Source organism: Oncorhynchus nerka, linkage group LG6 (genome assembly GCF_034236695.1).
Source record: "Oncorhynchus nerka isolate Pitt River linkage group LG6, Oner_Uvic_2.0, whole genome shotgun sequence".
NCBI lineage: Eukaryota > Metazoa > Chordata > Actinopteri > Salmoniformes > Salmonidae > Oncorhynchus > Oncorhynchus nerka.
The window spans coordinates 60,594,659-60,617,373 of record NC_088401.1 but is presented as its reverse complement, the minus strand read 5'-3'; the positions used below and the strand labels follow the sequence as shown (position 1 = coordinate 60,617,373).

At 42.6% G+C, this 22,715-nt stretch overlaps 1 pseudogene; it reads right to left on the bottom strand.

The window, feature by feature from the left end:
* Positions 1–2,927: 2,927 nt before the first annotated feature.
* On the bottom strand, positions 2,928–10,640 carry LOC115130056 (uromodulin-like; annotated as a pseudogene).
* Positions 10,641–22,715: the final 12,075 nt, after the last annotated feature.

Genomic DNA, 22,715 nt, shown 5'->3' with positions numbered 1-22,715 from the left:
TAGTTATGAGTGCTTTTCAGTGAAATGCCTCAACAATACTAATAATTTCACATTTAATTTGATTGTCTTCTTTCTGAGCACACAAGCTTACCATATGTCAGTACATGTACTAAGAGATGAGGTGAAGGGGTGAAAGGTGACACATCCAAGAATAATCTCTGTTAACTAATTGGTCAGCCTCTAGATTTAAGTTCTGGGTCCATGCATATTAACCACTCTGCTCTGTTTCTCCTGGTTAACCACTCTGTTCTGTTTCTCCTAGTTAACCACTCTACTCTGTTTCTTCTAGTTAAACACTGTTCTGTTTCTCCTGGTTAACCACTCTGCTCTGTTTCTCCTAGTTAACCACTCTGCTCTGTTTCTCCTAGTTAACCACTCTGCTCTGTTTCTCCTGGTTAACCACTCTGCTATGTTTCTCCTGGTTAACTACTCTGCTATGTTTCTCCTAGTTAACCACTCTGTTCTGTTTCTCCTGGTTAACCACTCTGCTCTGTTTCTCCTGGGTAACCACTCTGTTCTGTTTCTCCTGGTTAACCACTCTGTTCTGTTTCTCCTGGTTAACCACTCTGCTCTGTTTCTCCTGGTTAACCACTCTGCTCTGTTTCTCCTGGTTACCTACTCTGCTCTGTTTCTCCTAGTTAACCACTCTGCTCTGTTTCTCCTAGTTAACCACTCTGCTCTGTTTCTCCTAGTTAACCACTCTGCTCTGTTTCTCCTGGGTAACCACTCTGTTCTGTTTCTCCTGGTTAACCACTCTGTTCTGTTTCTCCTGGTTAACCACTCTGCTCTGTTTCTCCTGGTTAACCACTCTGCTCTGTTTCTCCTAGTTAACCACTCTTCTCTGTTTCTCCTGGTTAACTACTCTGCTATGTTTCTCCTAGTTAACCACTCTGTTCTGTTTCTCCTGGTTAACCACTCTGTTCTGTTTCTCCTGGTTAACCACTCTGTTCTGTTTCTCCTGGTTAACCACTCTGCTCTGTTTCTCCTGGTTAACCACTCTGTTCTGTTTCTCCTGGTTAACCACTCTGCTCTGTTTCTCCTGGTTAACCACTCTGCTCTGTTTCTCCTGGGTAACCACTCTGTTCTGTTTCTCGTGGTTAACCACTCTGCTCTGTTTCTCCTAGTTAACCACTCTGTTCTGTTTCTCCTGGTTAACCATTCTTCTCTGTTTCTCCTAGTTAACCACTCTGCTCTGTTTCTACTAGTTAACCACTCTGCTCTGTTTCTCCTGGGTAACCACTCTGCTCTGTTTCTCATAGTTAACCACTCTGTTCTGTTTCTCCTGGTTAACCATTCTTCTCTGTTTCTCCTAGTTAACCACTCTGCTCTGTTTCTACTAGTTAACCACTCTGCTCTGTTTCTCCTGGGTAACCACTCTGTTCTGTTTCTCCTAGTTAACCAGTCTGCTCTTTTTCTCTTGGTTAACCAGTCTCGTCTTTTCTCCAATACACTGAAATTCATTCCTTGACCCACTGGTTACAGTAAAGCATCCTTTAATAACTATAGCTCCATGTTTATCGGAGTGGGGTGCACCTACTTTGATTATTTTGACAATCAATATTGCTGTGGTAACAGTAGTTCTTGTTAACCCTGCTTGTGTATGAGGTCAAAGTACACAAGTGGGTCTGAACAATCAATTATTTCCAGCGAGGTATCATTACTTAAGGAAGTGCCAATTTTTCAATCAACAACCTACTTTACAATCTCACAGGAATGGAGCTCAAACCTGTGTACCGCTGTATGAGTGAACCAGAGATCTGTGTGTTCACACGTGCATGTGTGTGTGTGCCGTCACTGTTAATCACTTCCTCCACCTTTCAAAAATGTGAGGGCAGCCAAAAGCCCCCTGCCAGGCTTCCTCATAGAGCTACGCCACAGGGCCAGCCAGGTCTCATCAAGGAGCTGCGCCACGGGGCCAGCCGGGCCTCATCAAGGAGCTGCGCCACAGGGCCAGTCGGGCCTCATCAAGGAGGGGCACCACAGGGCCAGTTAGGTGTCGTACGAGACACAGCGAGGACCCAAATTGATTTCAAAAGCCAGGGGGACTTACACGTTTACCTCGTCAAGCGAGCGGCAGAGCAAAGAGCATACACAAAATGAAGTAGAAAGTAAAATAAAGCAGAGGAAAGGGTTATGGGGTTGTGTGGGGGTCCCACGATAATGACATTCTCTCCCTCCCAGCTGCACCTTGCCAGTGTTCATATCCCCCTTATCCGAGACGGGCAGAGGCTGTAAAGGGGCCACCGACTGATACAATTCCTGGCACTGCCTTTGCTTCATGCTTCTCTCCTCACAATTATCTTCCCTGGCAATCATTTCTCCCTCTACTGGCGGATGTAATGGGCTCCTCTCTCTCCCCTTTAGATTGGTCTCCCTGGTGACCCTGGTAGCCCGGCTAAGTCGGAAATCATCCCTACTGTAAGCATTACTTGCATTATCTGGCTGGTTGATGCTATCTCTTTCTTCAAGATTGCCCCAAAATGGCTGCAGGTATGACTTCAGAGACCTCGCACTGACTCTAGGTATACTCTAGATTTCCAGATACAAGAAGGTGAAAGAAAAAACCTCAGGCAACAGTTGTGTCTATGTCAAATGGCTTTGAAAAATGTCTGCGGGCTGGGGAAATAGAGGGGGGTATATCTATGTGCAAGTGGGGGAGGAGAGATAGAGAAAAATACATAGTGATGTGTTCTTTATCATATAGTTCTTTATTGTCATTGTCAAAAGCAGTGCAAGTCTATGTGTATAAAACATTTACAGTACAATGAAATCACACACTGTATTGCAAACATTCATTATCAATAATAGCAGAAAGTAATTTGGTGCCCTTGCATGACCATTGGTTGTGCTGGTGGGAATGGAGATCTGGGGAGGGAGAGGGCCCAGTGGGTTGACAGTGGGGTTGAGGGTGGGGGAGAAGCTGGCGGTCATTCTAGACTCTGGGCCCAGGTGATTGGCCCGATGGTGAGGGGGTTGAGGGAGACAGACTTGGCCACAGAGCGGGACCTCCTCCTGGAACACACTGGAGAGCAGGATGAGCTTCTGTGGTTACACAGGCTGAGGCGGCAGTGCAGGAAGACGTAACGGTAGCCCCCAGACAGCAGAGCAGAGAATCGAGCCTGGAGGGATGAGGCGCTTTCCTCGACTGTCACGTGGGTACGATTGCTTGGACAACTGTCCTGAATTATGTAGTATCGAAGGAGGTTGTCAGGGCTGGGGGATTCCGTGGTGAAGCAGTCGTTCACGAAAAGCTCCGGGTCTGACTCGTCTACGGACACGCCCACATGCAGGGTGGAACCCACAAGCAGAGTGACTGCCTGACCAGCTGGGTAAGGCTCTGTGTAGTTGGAGTTACGATACAGAAACATGGAGGCTCTGGCCTTGGCACCGACTGCGACAACTGCATTGTCAGTTGGTAGATGGGGTCTGATGGGCACATCCAGGCTGCTCTCTATCTCCAGAGGATAGATACAGGAGAAAGGAAAGCTAAGAGGAGAATCATTTTGTGCATCTACTGGATAAACAAATATGCTGTTGGAGTAGACAGCCTGAGTGCCATTTGTCTTCACTGTGTTTCCACAGTGTCCCTCCCTGCGCTCCACCTGGTACCACACCATGCCATTACGATCCTCGTGGGCAGAGCAGCGCCGGTCAGCCAGATGAGCAGTGGTAGCGTTTATACCAGCAGCCTCCAGATGAGCTCTGCTGAGACCCACCTGTAGGAGGCTCCACCCACATACCAGCTCTGGAGCTTTCCTCTCACATCTCCAGTTGATCTTATCCTCACTCACACAAGTCTGATCACTTCCACAGGTAGCACATACCATAGTGTTGACGTCTGCACAATAGGCAAAGGTGCAATACGTTGGACTGACAAACTTGTAGACATAGTAGTTTCTATAGCAGGCTTTGCCATGGATTGGGGTTTGTTTATATTGGCAGCAGCTATCATAGCTCCCACAGACACCCTGCTGAACCACTCCGTCCGACAGCTGGGGGTGGGGATCTGTGAGCCACATCGGGCTGTTGGTACCACATGTGTGCTTTTGCACACACCTCTCTGGCATCTGAACACTGGTGTCCCCCAGGAACATGCGATACCAGCCCCGAAAGTTGATATCCTTGTCGCAGTTCCCTATACCCCTGTAGTTGGTGGCACGCCAGGCGTCATTCAGTACAGAGTAGTGCTGGCAGTGGTCTGCACAATGAGATGTTCCACCAATACTGATACAGTCCTGTCCCACTGGACACTCTGTGTCCCCACACATAAACTGGACAGAGTGGGGGTCCACGTTTGGGCTGGTGTGCTGGACTGAGCGGAGGTTATCGTCAGAAAGCACCAGGCAGTTGAAGGACCCAGGGGTGTTCTCACAGACCTGAGGGGCGCAGGGCTGGTCAGGAAAGGAACACTCGTCAATGTCCACACAACCCAGTATAGAAGACCAGCGGTAACCTTGACGACAGCAGGATCCGCTTTCGCAGATCTTGGGGTTATAGCAGGTGATGGCATTGCCGACAAAGCCGTCTTAACAGGTGCAGGTGAAAGGTGCAGGTGAAAGAGCAGCAGAGCCCCTGATGTCATCACTAAGAGCCCCATCATTTAGATCAAAACAGCCTACACACCATTCACAGGAAGTATGTGCTGGCTTCTTCCTGTGAACTTGAGAATTTATATTTTTCCAGAGACATCATGTGACTATCGGTAAAATACTTTTATGTTGTGATTACGTGCATGGAGTTACTTATTAATCACTATGAAAACTGATAACTCAAGTATAAATGAAAAACTCTTCATCTGAAAAATATGGCTCCGCTTAATCTGCGTAATTCTTGTCCCATGTAAAATACAACTTTGGAGATTCTAAAGTTGTTGAACCGATAAGCTTTGACTTAATTTACAATTGTACATCTGACACTGACACATTTATTTGATTAGGATTTGATTGGGTTATTTTCCCATAATAGTCCCCCTGCAGAATGAGTCATGCAAAGTAAACTTCCCTAGTGAAAAGTAAACTTCCCTAGTGAAAAGTAACTTCCCTAGTGAAAAGTAAACTTCCCTAGTGAAAAGTAAACTTCCCTAGTGAAAAGTAACTTCCCTAGTGAAAAGTAAACTTCCCTAGTGAAAAGTAAACTTCCCTAGTGAAAAGTAAACTTCCCTAGTGAAAAGTAAACTTCCCTAGTGAAAAGTAAACTTCCCTAGTGAAAAGTAACTTCCCTAGTGAAAAGTAAACTTCCCTAGTGAAAAGTTAACTTCCCTAGTGAAAAGTTAACTTCCCTATTGCATAATTGTCCCAATTGCAACAGCACACGTAAAAAAAAACAGAAACGGCACAAACAAAAGAACAACATGAATGACCTTAACTTGGAATCGGATTGAGTCGTGATGCTTTGTGGTTTTAAATATAATTTGTTTGGCATATTGGAAGTTGTCTTTCTGTTGCACTATGCGGCTACAAGTTGAAAGCCACAGAATATTAAACGTAACATTTATAATTAACGAAGTAAAGAGTCAGAATATTCTGAGTGAGAATCCGTATCAAACCCACCAAACAGATCAGTATGTAAATAGACAATGTTCTAATAGCTAGTTTTATTGCTGTTCTGATGTCCTTGGGGAAATATAATGGCCTCCAGAACCTGCAAAATAAATCCTTGAAATCCATCATGTTAGATGTTGCTTCTTGGATGTTAATCTGACTTTAAGTATCTATTTACGCACAACAAAAGCAGAGCTGGCTATCACTTTGGTTTTTGTATCACATTTCCACAACGCATGTAAAGAAAAAATTATGACCCCATTATCTAGGCCGTGCAAGCATTGGAATAGCTTGATTTGTTTTATTTCTTCACTAAGACCTCTGTTCAAAATATATTTCCAAATGAGGAGTGAGCTACTCATATTAAAAGGGAAACTTCACAGTTTTTCAACTTCATCTCCAGCATCACCCCAACATCAACATATGTGAAAATTGCACATTTCTATGTTTTGTTGAAAAGAAGATAGAGGAAGTTAAGTGTTTCCAATGTCATCATCAACCAATTAGTAGGCAATGGCTGCTCATAATTGATTAAAATCACACAATGCACACTGATGATGTCATTGGAAACACTTATCTTCTTCTATCTTTTTTACTACAAAACATAGAAACGCACCATTTTCACACATGTTGATGTTGGGGTGGTGCTTTTTTAAATGTCCCTTTAAAGCCACTCACAAGATTAACATTCTCATTTCAAAGGAGGCCAGAAATTGTGGTTGTGCTTTGTCTGCCTAGCCTGTTCTTCGTCGGCCTGTAGTATTTATTACCATTGGCTCGGAAGGTTTTATCAGCGTTCATTCAGTGCAGCACTTGCACACATGACAGTTCATTTTCTGCATGATGTCACAAAAGTCGATACCATCTTGTAAAGACAAATACCAGATAACGCTGGCTAACTGATGCAATTTGGGGGAAGACCCTTAATCATGGGGTCATAGCAGGTGGTGCCTTCATGAACCATAAACCACTTCAAATCTCATACAACAAGACAGGGTGTCTATCTAATTAGCTGGACTGGAGAAATGTTTTGCTGGCTTGCCCTTTATTTGAGTATGTGTATTGCTATAGTGAACTCAATTACTTGAGCATATTGTATAATAGTTAAGTGCTACACCTGTACAATGTTGTGCATTGTATGTGATACATGTTGTATTTTTGTTAACTCCTGGATGCACTTTTTTTTCTAAACTGAAATGAACATCCCTTTGAATAAGAGTTGTTATAAAGTAAGCAAGGCACGGGAGGTAGGTAAACCTGCCACAAAGCAGCCAACAACTGCCCAGCAAGGCAAGGGAGGTAGGTAAACCTGCCACAAAGCAGCCAACAACTGCCCAGTAAGGCAAGGGAGGTAGGTAAACCTGCCACAAAGCAGCCAACAACTGCCCAGCAAGGCAAGGGGGGTAGGTAAACCTGCCACAAAGCAGCCAACAACTGCCCAGCAAGGCAAGGGAGGTAGGTAAACCTGCCACAAAGCAGCCAACAACTGCCCAGCAAGGCAAGGGAGGTAGGTAAACCTGCCACAAAGCAGCCAACAACTGCCCAGCAAGGCAAGGGAGGTAGGTAAACCTGCCACAAAGCAGCCAACAACTGCCCAGCAAGGCAAGGGAGGTGGGTAAACCTGCCACAAAGCAGCCAACAACTGCCCAGCAAGGCAAGGGAGGTAGGTAAACCTGCCACAAAGCAGCCAACAACTGCCCAGCAAGGCAAGGGAGGTAGGTAAACCTGCCACAAAGCAGCCAACAACTGCCCAGCAAGGCAAGGGAGGTAGGTAAACCTGCCACAAAGCAGCCAACAACTGGCCAGCAAGGCAAGGGAGGTAGGTACACCTGCCACAAAGCAGCCAACAACTGCCCAGCAAGGCAAGGGAGGTAGGTAAACCTGCCACAAAGCAGCCAACAACTGCCCAGCAAGGCAAGGGAGGTAGGTAAACCTGCCACAAAGCAGCCATCCCCTGCCCAGCAGGGAACTGAGAAGTGGTACAACACAAAGCAGCCACCCCCTGCCCAGCAGGGAACTGAGAAGTGGTACAACACAAAGCAGCCATCCCCTGCCCAGTAAGGAACTGAGAAGTGGTACAACACAAAGCAGCCATCCCCTGCCCAGCAGGGAACTGAGAAGTGGTACAACACAAAGCAGCCATCCCCTGCCCAGCAGGGAACTGAGAAGTGGTACAACACAAAGCAGCCATCCCCTGCCCAGCAGGGAACTGAGAAGTGGTACAACACAAAGCAGCCATCCCCTGCCCAGTAAGGAACTGATAAGTGGTACAACACAAAGCAGCCATCCCCTGCCCAGCAGGGAACTGAGAAGTGGTACAACACAAAGCAGCCATCCCCTGCCCAGCAGGGAACTGAGAAGTGGTACAACACAAAGCAGCCACCCCCTGCCCAGCAGGGAACTGAGAAGTGGTACAACACAAAGCAGCCACCCCTGCCCAGTAAGGAACTGAGAAGTGGTACAACACAAAGCAGCCATCCCCTGCCCAGTAAGGAACTGAGAAGTGGTACAACACAAAGCAGCCACCCCTGCCCAGCAGGGAACTGAGAAGTGGTACAACACAAAGCAGCCACCCCCTGCCCGGCAGGGAACTGAGAAGTGGTACAACACAAAGCAGCCATCCCCTGCCCAGTAAGGAACTGAGAAGTGGTACAACACAAAGCAGCCACCCCCTGCCCAGTAAGGAACTGAGAAGTGGCACAACACAAAGCAGCCACCCCTGCCCAGCAGGGAACTGAGAAGTGGTACAACACAAAGCAGCCACCCCCTGCCCAGTAAGGAACTGAGAAGTGGAAGCAATACAAAAGACAACCATTAGTTTGAGAGTATTTGAACTTTTTGTATTGTTTGTTGGTTTGGCAATGCCACTGTCAGCCAGAGAAATATGCTGGGAAAGATTATCACCACAGCAAGCAAGATACTTGGAGTCAAACAGACAGGCCTGGATGAGATCTTTAAGGTCAGGGGCCTCCGAAAGGCTCACAAAATAATTTTAGACCCAAGCCACACCCTGTACCCGGACTTTGAACTACTCCCCTCTGGGCACAGGTATAGGGCATCCCTCGGCAGGAAAAACGGAACTAGACAATCATTTGTGCCAGGTGTGATATCTCTCCTAAATAGCTCGGACTCGTGTTCCTATCGACCCGGTAAGGCCAGCAGGCTAGTCTCTTTTTATTGGCATGTAACTGTTATGAAAGTTGTATTGTCAAATTGTTTTGTATTTAAATGCCACTTTAAACGTGTACATGACACGGTAACAAAATTTCCCCATGGCAAAAACAACATGCAAAAATCTTCCTAATAAGGTCAATGCTTTAAGCTTGAATATTTTAGTGGGTCGCAAAAGTTTTCTTCCCTTGTGTTAAGTGAGCTAAGCACAGATTGAAAGCTTGAGTGAGTCAGTTTTATTTTTACCTGACTTTGTCTGTTAAGATTCTGAGATAACTGTATGGTGTCCATATTAGGACATCCTTGGTCTCAGACACTGTCGTACATACAACATGTTGGCAGGGAAGATACAAGGTCATAATGATGTGGATTTACCACAATACAGGTCTGATTCAATCAATTTGTTTGACGTATACACGATACACTGTCCACAACATGTTTGGTCATCTTATATTACGGAGATGTAATGACATATTAAACGGTAGGTTCGCTCATTTATCTATATCAGGACTAATTAGGGCTCTGAATTCAATTGTTAATTTGTGAAAATGTATTATGTGCCTAAAACATGCATGTTCCTCATTAAGCTCTTACAGAATGTAAAGTAAACAACACCATTAATTACTCTGAAGGCAAGGACATGGTAGTAAAAGTAACATGGTACTAAACACATACTGTATGCAGATATTAACCCGCAATGATACACGTTCAATTTACAGTGAATCCCCTACACAGGACAATTTCAGTTTTAGCGCTATTTATTTTTTATCGAAGTTAACTTTCCGGGACCCCCTGCACTGACTGAATGCCTGATGTACTGTTAATAGCCAGCACCATATTGCCGCTTAGCCTATCACTGGTGATATCAACTATGAACACTGAAAGGTCCTTTCTTCCTCAGAGAGATAAGCATTACAGCATGAGATGAGAATGAATGTCTCCATTCTGGGAGTGTTAAATCACCCAAAAGCGGCTCTTAATGTGGGCAACTCTTGGTGATATGATATACTGTATAACGAAGTCCATTATAAGAATTAAGCTGTAGCTTTCACGTCTCAGCATGGACCCTCAGATAAAGTCGGCCATCAGAATAGGACAACGAAGGAACACAGAGAGAGACGTTGTCACACCAGACTAGCATGGCTTTTTACTTTGCAAATGGCTGTTTTATATCTCTGTCTGAAAGAGGGAAAGAGAATACTGGGAGGGCAATTTAGATGTGAAACTTGTTTTTTTGATTCAGAAATTAAGCTGTAATATGTGACGGCTTTGCTTGGTTAAAGATTAATATGACGAAAAGAGGGAACATGTTCTGATCTCTATGAATATTCTGGTCTCTCTGGTCTCCTCGCCCCCACATGTTTTTTTGATCTCTTATTTCTTCCAGATGAACATCTCTGTCTGCATAACGACAACAGCGTTGGGGAAAGCTGTCACAAAAATTCTCTCCAGAAGCAATTGTTGAAAAAAAAGTTGAAAAAAGTTGAGTTATGATATATTGTAATTGGCCTGAGGCCTCACCGAGACCTCTCCATAACCTAAAGAAGAATACATGCTAAATCATTCTCATGGCATGTTTTTGCATAAACTAGTCCTTAGGCTGCCCTGTGCCTCTTAGATACAGTCCAGACTTCTTCTAAATCGTTCTTGTTAAATCAGTTAGCAAACACTTAATCTATACCCCCGGGATGCTTTAGTCCATTCACAGAAGAAGCAGGTGGCTATTGCTATTCGGGGGTTTATATGCTTTTGGAAGAGTTCGTTAAAAACACTCTGCCTTATCTCTGAAGGGTTCCTATCGTTTGAAATATGCCTTATTGTTGAGAGAAATATCAATTTAGCAGTAGATTTTTACAACACACTCTACCACACAGTCTCTTTCTTCTCCCTCATTCTCGCCCCCTCCCATATGCGGAGTGTGATCACCATAATCATGAGTGACTAGTTTGATTTTCTGAGGAATAGACTTTTGTTTTCTCTAGATATTCTGGCAATACTGTCCATGCAAATGAATAACGCCCAAAACATTCCACATCGTCATCAAATAAAACACACACAATTCTATAAACACTATACAGACAGAAATATCCAGAAGAAGTGCATGGGTAGTTAAAAAGCTATAACCATATCCATATTTTTACCAGAAGGCAGTTATTCAGTAGTATTAGTCCTACTGTGACAGTTACTTCCTTATTACCTCACAATGAACAATGCCCATGTTGGATTTATGTGTACAGTATGAGTATAATGTTCCATTGCACTCATTATTGCTTCTCATCACTGTTCTAGCCTGCAATCCTCCCACCATGCAATCTAAGACCGGTATCTGCAGCATGAGGGATGGAGGATAAGTTATTACCATGCTTAGGAACTAAAATGGACAGCTTGCGGCCTCGCAACATGAACAATATTTACAGTTGAAGTCGGAAATTTACACACACTTTAGCCAAATACATTTAAACTCAGTTTTTCACTATTCCTGACATTTAATCCGAGTAAAAATTCCCTGTTTTAGGTCAGTTGGGATCACCACTTTATTTTAAGAATGTGAAATGTCAGAATAATAGTAGAGAAAAGGATTTATTTCAGCTTTTATTTCTTTCATCACATTCCCAGTGGGTCAGAAGTTTACATACACTCAATTAGTATTTGGTAGCATTGCCTTTAAATTGTTTAATTTGGGTCAAACATTTTGTGTAGCCTTCCACAAGCTTCCCACAATAAGTTGGGTGAATTTTGGCCCATTCCCCTTGACAGAGCTGGTGTAACTGAATCACGTTTGTAGGCCTCCTTGCTCGCACACGCTTTTTCAGTTCTGCCCACAAATGTTCTATAAAATTGGCTTTGTGATGACCACTCCAATACCTTGACTTTGTTGTTCTTAAGCAATTTTGCCACAACTTTGGAAGTATGATTGGGATCATTGTTCATTTGGAAGACCCATTTGGACCAAACTTTAACTTCCTGACTGATGTCTTGAGATGTGGCTTCAATATATCCACATAATTGTCCTTCCTCATTCCGTCCAGTGCACCAGTCCCTCCTACAGCAAAGCACCCCCACAACATGATGCTTCGGCTTGCAAGCCTCCCCCTTTTCCCTCCAAACATAACGATGGTCATTATGGCCAAAGAGTTCAATTTTGTTTCATCAGACCAGAGGACATTTCTCCAAAAAGTACGATCTTTGTCCCCATGTGCAGTCGCAAACCGTAGTCTGGCTTTTTTATGGCCGCTTCCTTGCTGAGTGGCCTTTCAGGTTATGTCGATTGGGGACTCATTTACTGAGGATATAGATACATTTGTACCTATTTCCTCCAGCATCTTCACAAGGTCCTTTGCTGTTGTTCTGGGATTGATTTGCACTTTTCACACCAAAGTACGTTCATCTCTAGGAGACAGAACACGTCTCCTTCCTGAGCGGAATGACGGCTGCGTGGTCTCATGGTGTTTATACTTACATACTATTGTTTGTACAGATGAATGTGGTACCTTCAGGCATTTGGAAATTGCTCCCAAGGATGAACAGTCAACTTATTGTATGTAAACTTCTTACCCACTGGAATTGTGATACAGTGAATTATAAGTGAAGTAATCTGTCTGTAAACAATTGTTGGAAAAATTACTTGTGTCATGCACAAAATAGATGTCCTAACCGACATGCCAAACTATAGTAAGTTAACAAGATATTTGTGGACTTGTGGACTTGTTGAAAAACGAGTTTTAATGACTCCAACCTAAGTGTATGTAAACTTCTGACTTCAACTGTAGATGCAGTCTATCAATTCTAATTTGGCCATTTCATCCTTGAAATAAAGTAATACATTGCTGCCATCTGCTGCTTTAGGTAGAGCAAAGCATCACATTTCATTTCCCATTTCTAATTGCCATTGTGGAGCTAAGGAACATTTGATTTGTAATTCTACATTAGATGCTATGTTAATGGTTCTTAAAGGGATAGTGCGAGATTCTGGCAATCAAGCCCTTTTTTCTATTTTCCAAGAGTCAGATGAACTCATGGTTACTATTGTTAAGTCTCCGCATGCAGTTTGAAGGAAGTTTCTCATTAGCGTTAACATAATTGCTAAGTAACTGGAAGTCTATGGGAACAGTCATTGCACTGATGCTAGTTAGCAATGGCTTGTGAAGCTACCTTCAACTTCCTTCAAGCTGCACGCAGAGACATACATTTTCATCTGAATATGGGGAAGTAAAAAAGGGATTCATGGCTGAAATCTCACACTATCCCTTCAAGACAGTGACAGTTCAAATATCCAAATATATATATACATAGTAAATGTGTTACAAATATAAATGAATCTGTAAAAGGTGACACTAGGTTGACATTTGGATTAGATAGTGTCTCTTTGACTGTTAATGTACAGTCAAAAAGACACCTTTGAGGGTGGGGTCAATGCTTGGGTCATTTTGACATAAACATGAGAGGTAATGCCTCTGTGAGCTCTGACATAATGCATTGGCATCGTTGTAGAAATGATTTCCACCTTCCATACTCAATCTCCACGCTTTATGTCTGAGTCCTCAAAGAACAGCTTAAAGACCTGGCAAAAGGGGCACAACCAGATCATTACCCAACCAATCCATGCAATCAATGAACCTTGACCTAATTGTTCCTTTATATAGCTTTACTCTACAAATTATACATATGTAGGATCTTCATTTGAGCCAGTTTTGCTACAGCAGGAAAATAATCCTGCAGCAACAGGAAATGTGAATTATTATGTGGATTATAATTAATGGATATTTTTTATAGGGGTTGATACATATTTTTGTTAGGGCAAATCAAGTCTGACATTTTTAAAGTGAAAATGACAAACTTTAGGAGCCTTTTAGACATCGCATATGCGCTGCAAGTTTGCATGCGCTACAAATTCTCAGCAACAAAAGTGATCAAATTAAGATCCTACATCTGTAGCGTCTAATTACAGTCAAAACAGGGTGAATTATTAATAGACATACATTAACCTCCCACTTAATCACACACCAAATGTTCAAACAGACTCCCCTGGACAGATACAGACCTTCGCCCCTGAGTTTGAGCCCCTTATTGATGACTTCCTTTCTGCTATCCTCTCCAGCGTACACTGGGGGAAAACGTTGAATGGAGCAAGGACTTCAATCACCACACACAATGTCAACACCTGCATGAGGCCCATATGACTGTCTGAGCACAGATAAGAAAAGGTAGTTTAGCACACGTAAAGAATTGTTTTGAAGTTGTGTGAACTGTTTTGACAGCATGGAACCTTGATTCTAAAAAGGTGTTCAATTGATAAAAGCCCCTCTGGGTTTCTTACGTATCCTGCACGTGTTTTCTTTGTTTACCTCTTAAACATTCATCATTGTTTAGTATTTTCTTATATGCAAAACATTAATATTTCACCAATCATATACAAGCAGTCATCATGCTACATATAGCATGATATAAAAGATAACAGTTATCATGCTACATGTAGGGTGACATAAAAGATCGCCGTTATCATGCTACATGTAGGATGATATTAAAGATAACAGTTATCATTATACATGTCGGGTGATTTAAAAGTTAGTCATCATGCTACATGTAGGGTGACATAAAAGACAACCGTTATCATGCTACACGTAGAGTGATATAAAAGATCGCCGTTATCATGCTACATGTAGGATGATATTAAAGATAACAGTTATCATTATACATGTCGGGTGATTTAAAAGTTAGTCATCATGCTACATGTAGGGTGACATAAAAGACAACCGTTATCATGCTACATGTAGAGTGATATAAAAGATCACCGTTATCACACTACATTTAGGGTGATATAACAGATAACAGTTATCATGCTACATGTAGGATGATATAACAGATAACAGTTATCATGCTACAGTTAGGGTGATATAACAGATAACAGTTATCATGCTACAGTTAGGGTGATATAAAAGATAACAGTTATCATGCTACAGTTAGGGTGATATAACAGATAACAGTTATCATGCTACATGTAGGATGATATAACAGATAACAGTTATCATGCTACATGTAGGATGATATAACAGATAACAGTTATCATGCTACAGTTAGGGTGATATAAAAGATAACAGTTATCATGCTACAGTTAGGGTGATATAAAAGATAACAGTTATCATGCTACAGTTAGGGTGATATAAAAGATAACAGTTATCATGCTACAGTTAGGGTGATATAAAAGATAACAGTTATCATGCTACAGTTAGGGTGATATAACAGATAACAGTTATCATGCTACAGTTAGGGTGATATAAAAGATAACCGTTATCATGCTACAGTTAGGGCGATATAAAATGTAGCAGTCGTCATGCTACAGTTAGGGTGATATAAAAGATAACAGTTATCATGCTACAGTTAGGGCGATATAAAATGTAGCAGTCGTCATGCTACATGTAGGGTGATATTAAAGATAACAGTTATCATGCTACATGTAGGGTGATATTAAAGATAACAGTTACAATACTACATTTGGGGTGTTATAAAATACAGTCATCATGCTACATGTAGGGTGGTATAAAATATAACAGTTATCATTCACATGTAGGGTGATATAAAAGATAACACAACATTTATAACGCTAAATGTAGGGTGGTGTCATGACGTTGGCCTGGGGGGTAGGTTGATGACAGTCATAAATACCTCTTCCCCCCTTTTTTCCTCTCTCTATGTAACGTTCCTCATCTTCCTCCGATGAGGAGAAAGAGAGGTCTGACCAATTTGCAGCGTTGTATGTGTCCATTTTAATAAGAAAAACTGAACACTACAAAAATAACAACGTGACCCAAACGAACCGGTCCCATGTGGTAACAAACACTAACATGGAAGATAATCACCCTCAACTCAAAAGTAAAACCAGGCTACCTAAATATGGTTCTCAATCAGGGACAACGATTGACAGCTGCCTCTGATTGAGAACCATACCAGGCCAAACACAGAAATAGCAAATCATAGAAAAACTAACATAGACAACCCACCCAACTCAAGCCCTGACCATACTAAAACAAAGACATAAGAAAAGAACTAAGGTCAGAACGTGACACTCTGTGGTGCCCGACTCTCTAGTTAATTACATTTACATGATTAGCTCAATCAGGTGATATTAATTACGGAGAAATTATTTTATAGAATAGCATATCATATCACTTAATCCGGCATAGCCAAAGACACGACAGTGGTATAAAAGATAACAGTTATCATGCTTACATGTAGGATGATAAAAAAGATGACAGTTATCATGCTACACGTAGGGTGATTTAAAAGATAACAGTTATCATGCTACATGTAGGGTGATATAAAATAACAGTTACCATGCTACATGTAGGGGGAAATAAAAGATAACAGTTATCATACTACATGTAGGGTGACATAAAAGATAACCGTTATTATGTTACATGCTTAGGAAGACCACCAAAATCTCTGAAATCTCCATCGCTAACTACAACATTTTCAGACAAGATAGAACGGCCAAAGGGGGCGGTCTTGCAATCTAATGCAGAGATAGCCTGCAGAGTTCTGTCCTACTATCCAGGTCTGTACCCAAACAATTTGAAGTTCTACTTTTAAAAATCAAACTCTATAAAAACAAGTCTCTCACAGTTGCCGCCTGCTATAGCCCACACTCTGCCCCCACCTGTGCTCTGGACACCATATGTGAACTGATTGCCCCCCCATCTATCTTCAGAGCTCGTGCTGCTAGGCGACCTAAACTGGAACATGCTTAATTCTTGACGCACCCATCCCGTTAGCGGGATCATTTTCATCAACAGCAGCTGAATTGCAGAGCGCCAAATTCAAATTAAATTACAAAAAATATTAAATTTTCATGAAATCACAAGTGCAATATAGCAAAACACAGTTTAGCTTGTTGTTAATCCACCTGGCGTGTCAGATTTCAATAAAGCTTTTCGGGGAAAGCATAACAAGCGTTTATGTAAGAACATCTCTCTCAGTAGACAAAATATTACAAACAGCTAGCAGCCAAGTAGATTGCTTTTCTGACTTTCGTGACCAATCAATTAAATCGCTTACCTTTGATGATCTTCGGATGTTTGCACTCAAGAGACTCCCAGTTACACAATAAATGTTCCTTTGGTTCCATAAATATTATTTTTATATCCAAAATACCTCCATTTGTTTGGCGCGTTATGTTCAGAAATACACAGGCTCGAGCGGTCACGACATCGCAGATGAAAATTCCAAATAGTATCCGTAAAGTGCGTAGAAAGATGTCAAATGTTTTTTATAATCAATCCACGGGTTGTTTTTAGAATATATAATCGATAATATGTCAACCGGAATGTAGCTTCTTCCATAGGGAGAGAGAGAAAATGGCTGTTGCGCATGAAAAACTCTGCTGGCACCCAGCCATCCACTGACGCGATGGGTTCTTTCTCGCTCGTTTTTCAAAATAAAAGCCTGAAATTATGTCTAAAGACTGTTCACAGCTTGAGGAAGCCATAGGAAAATCGTTGATATCTCTTTAAATGGAGGCAAGGCATCTAATGGAACAGATAGCTTTCAGGCAAAACAGCACTTCCTTGTTGGATTTTCCTCAGGTTTTCGCCTGCAATATCAGTTCTGTTATACTCACAGACAATATTTTGACCGTTTTGGAAACTTTAGAGTGTTTTCTATCCTAATCTGACAATTATATGCATATTCTAGTTTCTGGGCCTGAGAAATAGGAAGTTTCAAATGGGTACGTTTTTTAGCCAAAAACGAAAATACTGCCCCCTACAATCAAGACGTTTTAACACCCCAGCCATCCTACAATCTAAGCTTGATGCCCTCAATCTCACACAAATTATCAATGAACCTACCAGGTACCACCCCAAAGCCGTAAACACGGGCACCCTCATAGATATCATCCTAACCAACTTGCCCTCCAAATACACCTCTGCTGTTTTCAACTACACGTATATACTGTATACGTATATACTGTACTCTAGATCATCGACTGCATCCTTATGTCACTAGCCACTTTAACTATGCCACTTTGTTTACTTTGTCTACATACTCATCTCATATGTATATACTGTACTCGATACCATCTACTGTATGCTGCTCTGTACCATCACTCATTCATATATCCTTATGTACATATTCCTTATCCCCTTACACTGTGTATAAGACAGTAGTTTTGGAATTGTTAGTTAGATTACTTGTTGGTTATCACTGCATTGTCGGAACTAGAAGCACAAGCATTTCGCTACACTCGCATTAACATCTGCTAACCATGTGTATGTGACAAATAAAATTTGATTTGATTTGATTTGACCAAGATCTCAGCGATCACTGCCTCATTGCCTGCATCTGTAACGGGTCAGCGGTCAAGCAACCTCCACTCATCACTGTCAAACGCTCCCTGTAACATTTCAGTGAGCAGGCCTTTCTAATCGACCTGGTCCGGGTATCCTGGAAGGATACTGACCTCATCCCGTCAGTAGAGGATGCCTGGATATTATTTTTTTTTAATGCCTTCCTCACCATCTTAAATAAGCATGCCCCATTCAAGAAATTTAGAACCAGGAAATGATATAGCCCTTGGTTCTCTCCAGACCTGACTGCCCTTAACCAACACAAAAACATCCTATGGAATTCTGCATTAGCATCGAACAGCCCCCGTGATATGCAACTTTTCAGGGAAGTTAGCAACAAATATACACAGGCAGTTAGGAAAGCTAAGGCTAGCTTTTTCAAGCAGATATTTGCATCCTGTAGCACAAACTCAAAAAGGTTCTGAGACACTGTAAAGTCCATGGAGAATAAGAACACCTGCTCCCAGCTGCCCAGTGCACTGAGGCTTGGAAACACTGTCACCACTGATAAATCCACTATAATTGAGAATTTCAATACGCATTTTTCTACAGCTGGCCATGCTTTCCACCTGGCTACCCCTACCCCGATCAACAGCCCTCCACCAGGTACAACCCCAAATCCGTAAACACGGGCACCCTCATAGATATAATCCTAACTAACTTGTTCTCCAAATACACCTCTGCTGTTTTCAACCAAGATCTCAGCGCTCACTGCCTCATTGCCTGCATCCGTATTGGGTCTGTGGTCAAACGACCACCCCTCATCACTGTCAAATGCTCCCTGAAACACTTCAACGAGCAGGCCTTTCTAATTGACCTGGCCTGGGTATCCTGGAGGGATGTTGACCTCATCCCGTCAGTAGAGCATGCCTGGTTATTCTTTAAAAGTGCCTTCCTCACCATCTTAAATAAGCATGCCCCATTCAAAAAAATGTAGAACCAGGAACAGATATAGCCCTTGGTTCTCTCCAGACCTAACTGCCCTTGACCAGCACAAAACATCCTGTGGCGTTCTCCATTATCATCGAATAGCCCCCGTAATATGCAACTTTTCAGAGAAGTAAGCAACAAATATACACAGGCAGTTAGGAAAGCTAAGGCCAGCTTTTTCAAGCAGAAATTTGCATCCTGTAGCACAAACTCAAAAAGGTTCTGAGACACTGTAAAGTCCATGGAGAATAAGAACACCTCCTCCCATCTGCCTAGTGCACTGAGGCTTGGAAACACTGTCACCACTGATAAATCCACTATAATTGAGAATTTCAATAAGCATTTTTCTACGACTGACCATGCTTTCCACCTGGTTACCCCTACCCCGATCAACAGCCCTCCACCCCCCACAGTAACTCGCCCAAACCTCCCCCACTTCTCCTTCTCCCAAATCCAGTCAGCTGATGTTCTGATAGAGCTGCAACATCTGGACCCCTACAAATCAGGCGGGCTAGACAGTCTGGACCCTCCCTTTCTAAAATTATCTGCCGAAACTGTTGCAACCCCTACTACTAGCCTGTTCAAACTCTCTTTCGTATAATCTGAGATTCCCATAGATTGGAAAGCATCCGCGGTCATCCCCCTCTTCAAAGGGGGAGACACTCTAGACCCAAACTGCTACAGACCTATATCTCTTCTACCCTGCCTTTCTAAGGTCTTTGAAAAGCCAAGTCAACAAACAGATTACCGACCATTTCGAATCCCAATGCACCTTCTCCGCTATGCAATCTGGTTTCAGAGCTGGTCATGGGTGAACCTCAGCCACCCTCAAGGTCCTAAACGATATCATAACCGTCATCGATAAGAGATATTACTGTGCTGCCATATTCATCGCCCTGGCTCTGGTTTTTGACTCTGTCAATCCCAACATTCTTTTTGGCAGACTCAACAGCCTTGGTTTTTCAAATGATTGCCTCGCCTGGTTCACCAACTACTTCTCTGATAGAGTTCAGTGTGTCAAATCGGAGGGCCTGTTGTCCGGACCTCTGGGAGTCTCTGTGGGGGTGCCACAAGGTTCAATTCTTGGGCCGACTCTCTTCTCTGAATACATCAATGATGTCGTTCTTGCTGCTGGTGATTCTTTGATCCACCTCTACGCAGATGACACCATTCTGTATACCTCTGGTCCTTCTTTGGACACTGTGTTAACTAACCTCCAGACGAGCTTCAATGCCATACAACTCTCCTTCCGTGGCCTCCAACTGCTCTTAAATGCAAGTAAAACTAAATGCATGCTCTTCAACCGATCGCTGCCTGCACCTGCCTGCCCGTCCAGCAACACTACTCTGGACCGTTCTGACTTAGAATATGTGGACAACTACAAATACCTAGGTGTCTGATTAGACTGTAAACTCTCCTTCCAGACTCCCATTAAACATCTCCAATCCAAATTTAAATCTAGAATCGGCTTCCTATTTCGCAACAAAGCATCCTTCACTCATGCTGCCAAACATACCCTCGTAAAACTGACCATCCTACCAATCCTTGACTTCAATGACTCCAACACTCTACTCAACAAATTGGATGCAGTCTATAACAGTACCATCCGTTTTGTCACCAAAGCCCCATATACTACCCACCACTGCGACCAATATGCTCTCGTTGGCTGGCCCTCGCTTCATACTCGACGCCAAACCCACTGGCTCCAGGTCATCTACAAGTGTCTGCTAGGTAAAGCACCGCCTTATCTCAGCTCACTGGTCACAATAGCAGCACCCACCCGTAGCACCCGTAGCATGAGCTCCAGCAGGTATATCTCACTGGTCACCCCCAAAGACAACTGGTCACCCCCAAAGACAATTCTTTGGCTGCCTCTCCTTCCAGTTCTCTGCTGCCAATGACTGGAACGAACTTCAAAATCACTAAATCTGGAGACTCCAACCTCCCTCACTAGCTTTCAGCACCAACTGTCAGAGCAGCTCACAGATATACTGCACCTGTATATAGCCCATCTGTAAATAGCCCATCCAATCTACCTCATCCCGAAACTGTATTTATTTATTTTGCTCCTTCGCACCCCAGTATCTCTACTTGTACATCCATCTTCTGCACATCTATCACTCCAGTTTTCAATTGCTAAATTGTAGTTACTGCACCACCATGGCCTATTTATTGCCTTTCCGCTCTTATCCTACCTCACTTGCACATGCTGTATATAGATTTTTCTACTGTATTATTGATTGTATGTTTGTTTATTCCATGTGTAGCTCTGTGTTGTTGTATGTGTTGAACTGCTTTGCATTATCTTGGCCAGGTCGCAGTTGCAAATGAGAACTTGTTCTCAACTAGCCTATGGTATAGGGGACGCTTGCAGATTTTAAAAAGCTTTTCGGCGAAAGCATAAGAAGCTATTATCTGATGATAGCACAATGTCAATAAAGAGGGTAGCATATTTCAACCCTGTAGGTGCTACACAAAACGCTGAAATAAAATATAAAACATGCATTACCTTTGACGAGCTTCTTTTGTTGGCACTCCAATATGTCCCATAATCATCACAATTGGTCCTTTTGTTCGATTAATTCCGTCCATATTGTGGAAGGACCACCAGAGGGCAGGCTGGGCTCATGGATAGTAGCCCAACAAGGCATGGGAGACAAGGTAACCAGAGGCAATTAAGCACAGCTGACGGTACTAATGACATACTCTCCTTCCCCTATAAGAGAGAGGATGGAACCAGCAGAGGGGGAGGGAAAACTATCTCTGGAAGATGGGCACCGAGAGAGAGGAGCTATCCAGGAAGAACCACTAAGACAGTGACAAGCCTGTGACTTTTTGTTGTAGTTTAAAGATAAGCCTATTGTGTTCCGGTTTCATCCGGAGAAGAAGATGTATGTTTTTCCTTGGAAGATTTTCATTGATTATGTTGGACTGTTTGTGTTGACCAAATGCCCTCAATAGAGAACTGTGTTCAATCAAGAAAACCTACTCCTGACTCGTTTATTCCACCTTCCCGCTTTCGAGTGACGCCCAATTACTTGGTCCGCTCACAATATATACCCAAAATATCCATTTATAAAGCACGTTTGATCCAGAAAAAAAACAGCTTTCCAAAAACGCAACGTCACTACAAAACATTTCAAAAGTGCCCTATAAACGTTGCTAAAATATTTCAAACTACGTTTGTAATACAACTTTAGGCATTTTTAAACGTTAATAATCGATCAAATTGTAGACGGGGCAATCTGCATTCAATACAGCAAGTAAACAAACCATGCTCCTTTTTACGTCTTGCGCAACTCTCAATAGTGTAACGCTGTTCCAGGATATGCTTCTTCTTCGTTGCACAAATGAATAACCTCAACCAAATTCCAAAGACTGGTGACATCCAGTGGAAGTGGTAGGTCCTGAAAAATGGTTCCTATCAAATATCCCTTGGCAAAGACAACTGAGGGTACAGTCAGAGACAAAATAATAATAATTCTTAACAGTTGGTCCTTTGGGTTTTGCCTGCTACATAAGTTATGTTAAACTCACAGACATGATTCAAACAGTTTTAGAAACTTCAGAGTGTTTTCTATCCACATATACTAATAATATGCATATTTTATATTCCATGAGTAGCAGGAAGTTGAAATTGGGAACGCTATTTATCCAAAAGTGAAAATGCTGCCCCCTATACCTTAGGAGGTTATAAAGGTGAAATAAAAATAAATAAATAAAAATTGTGGGA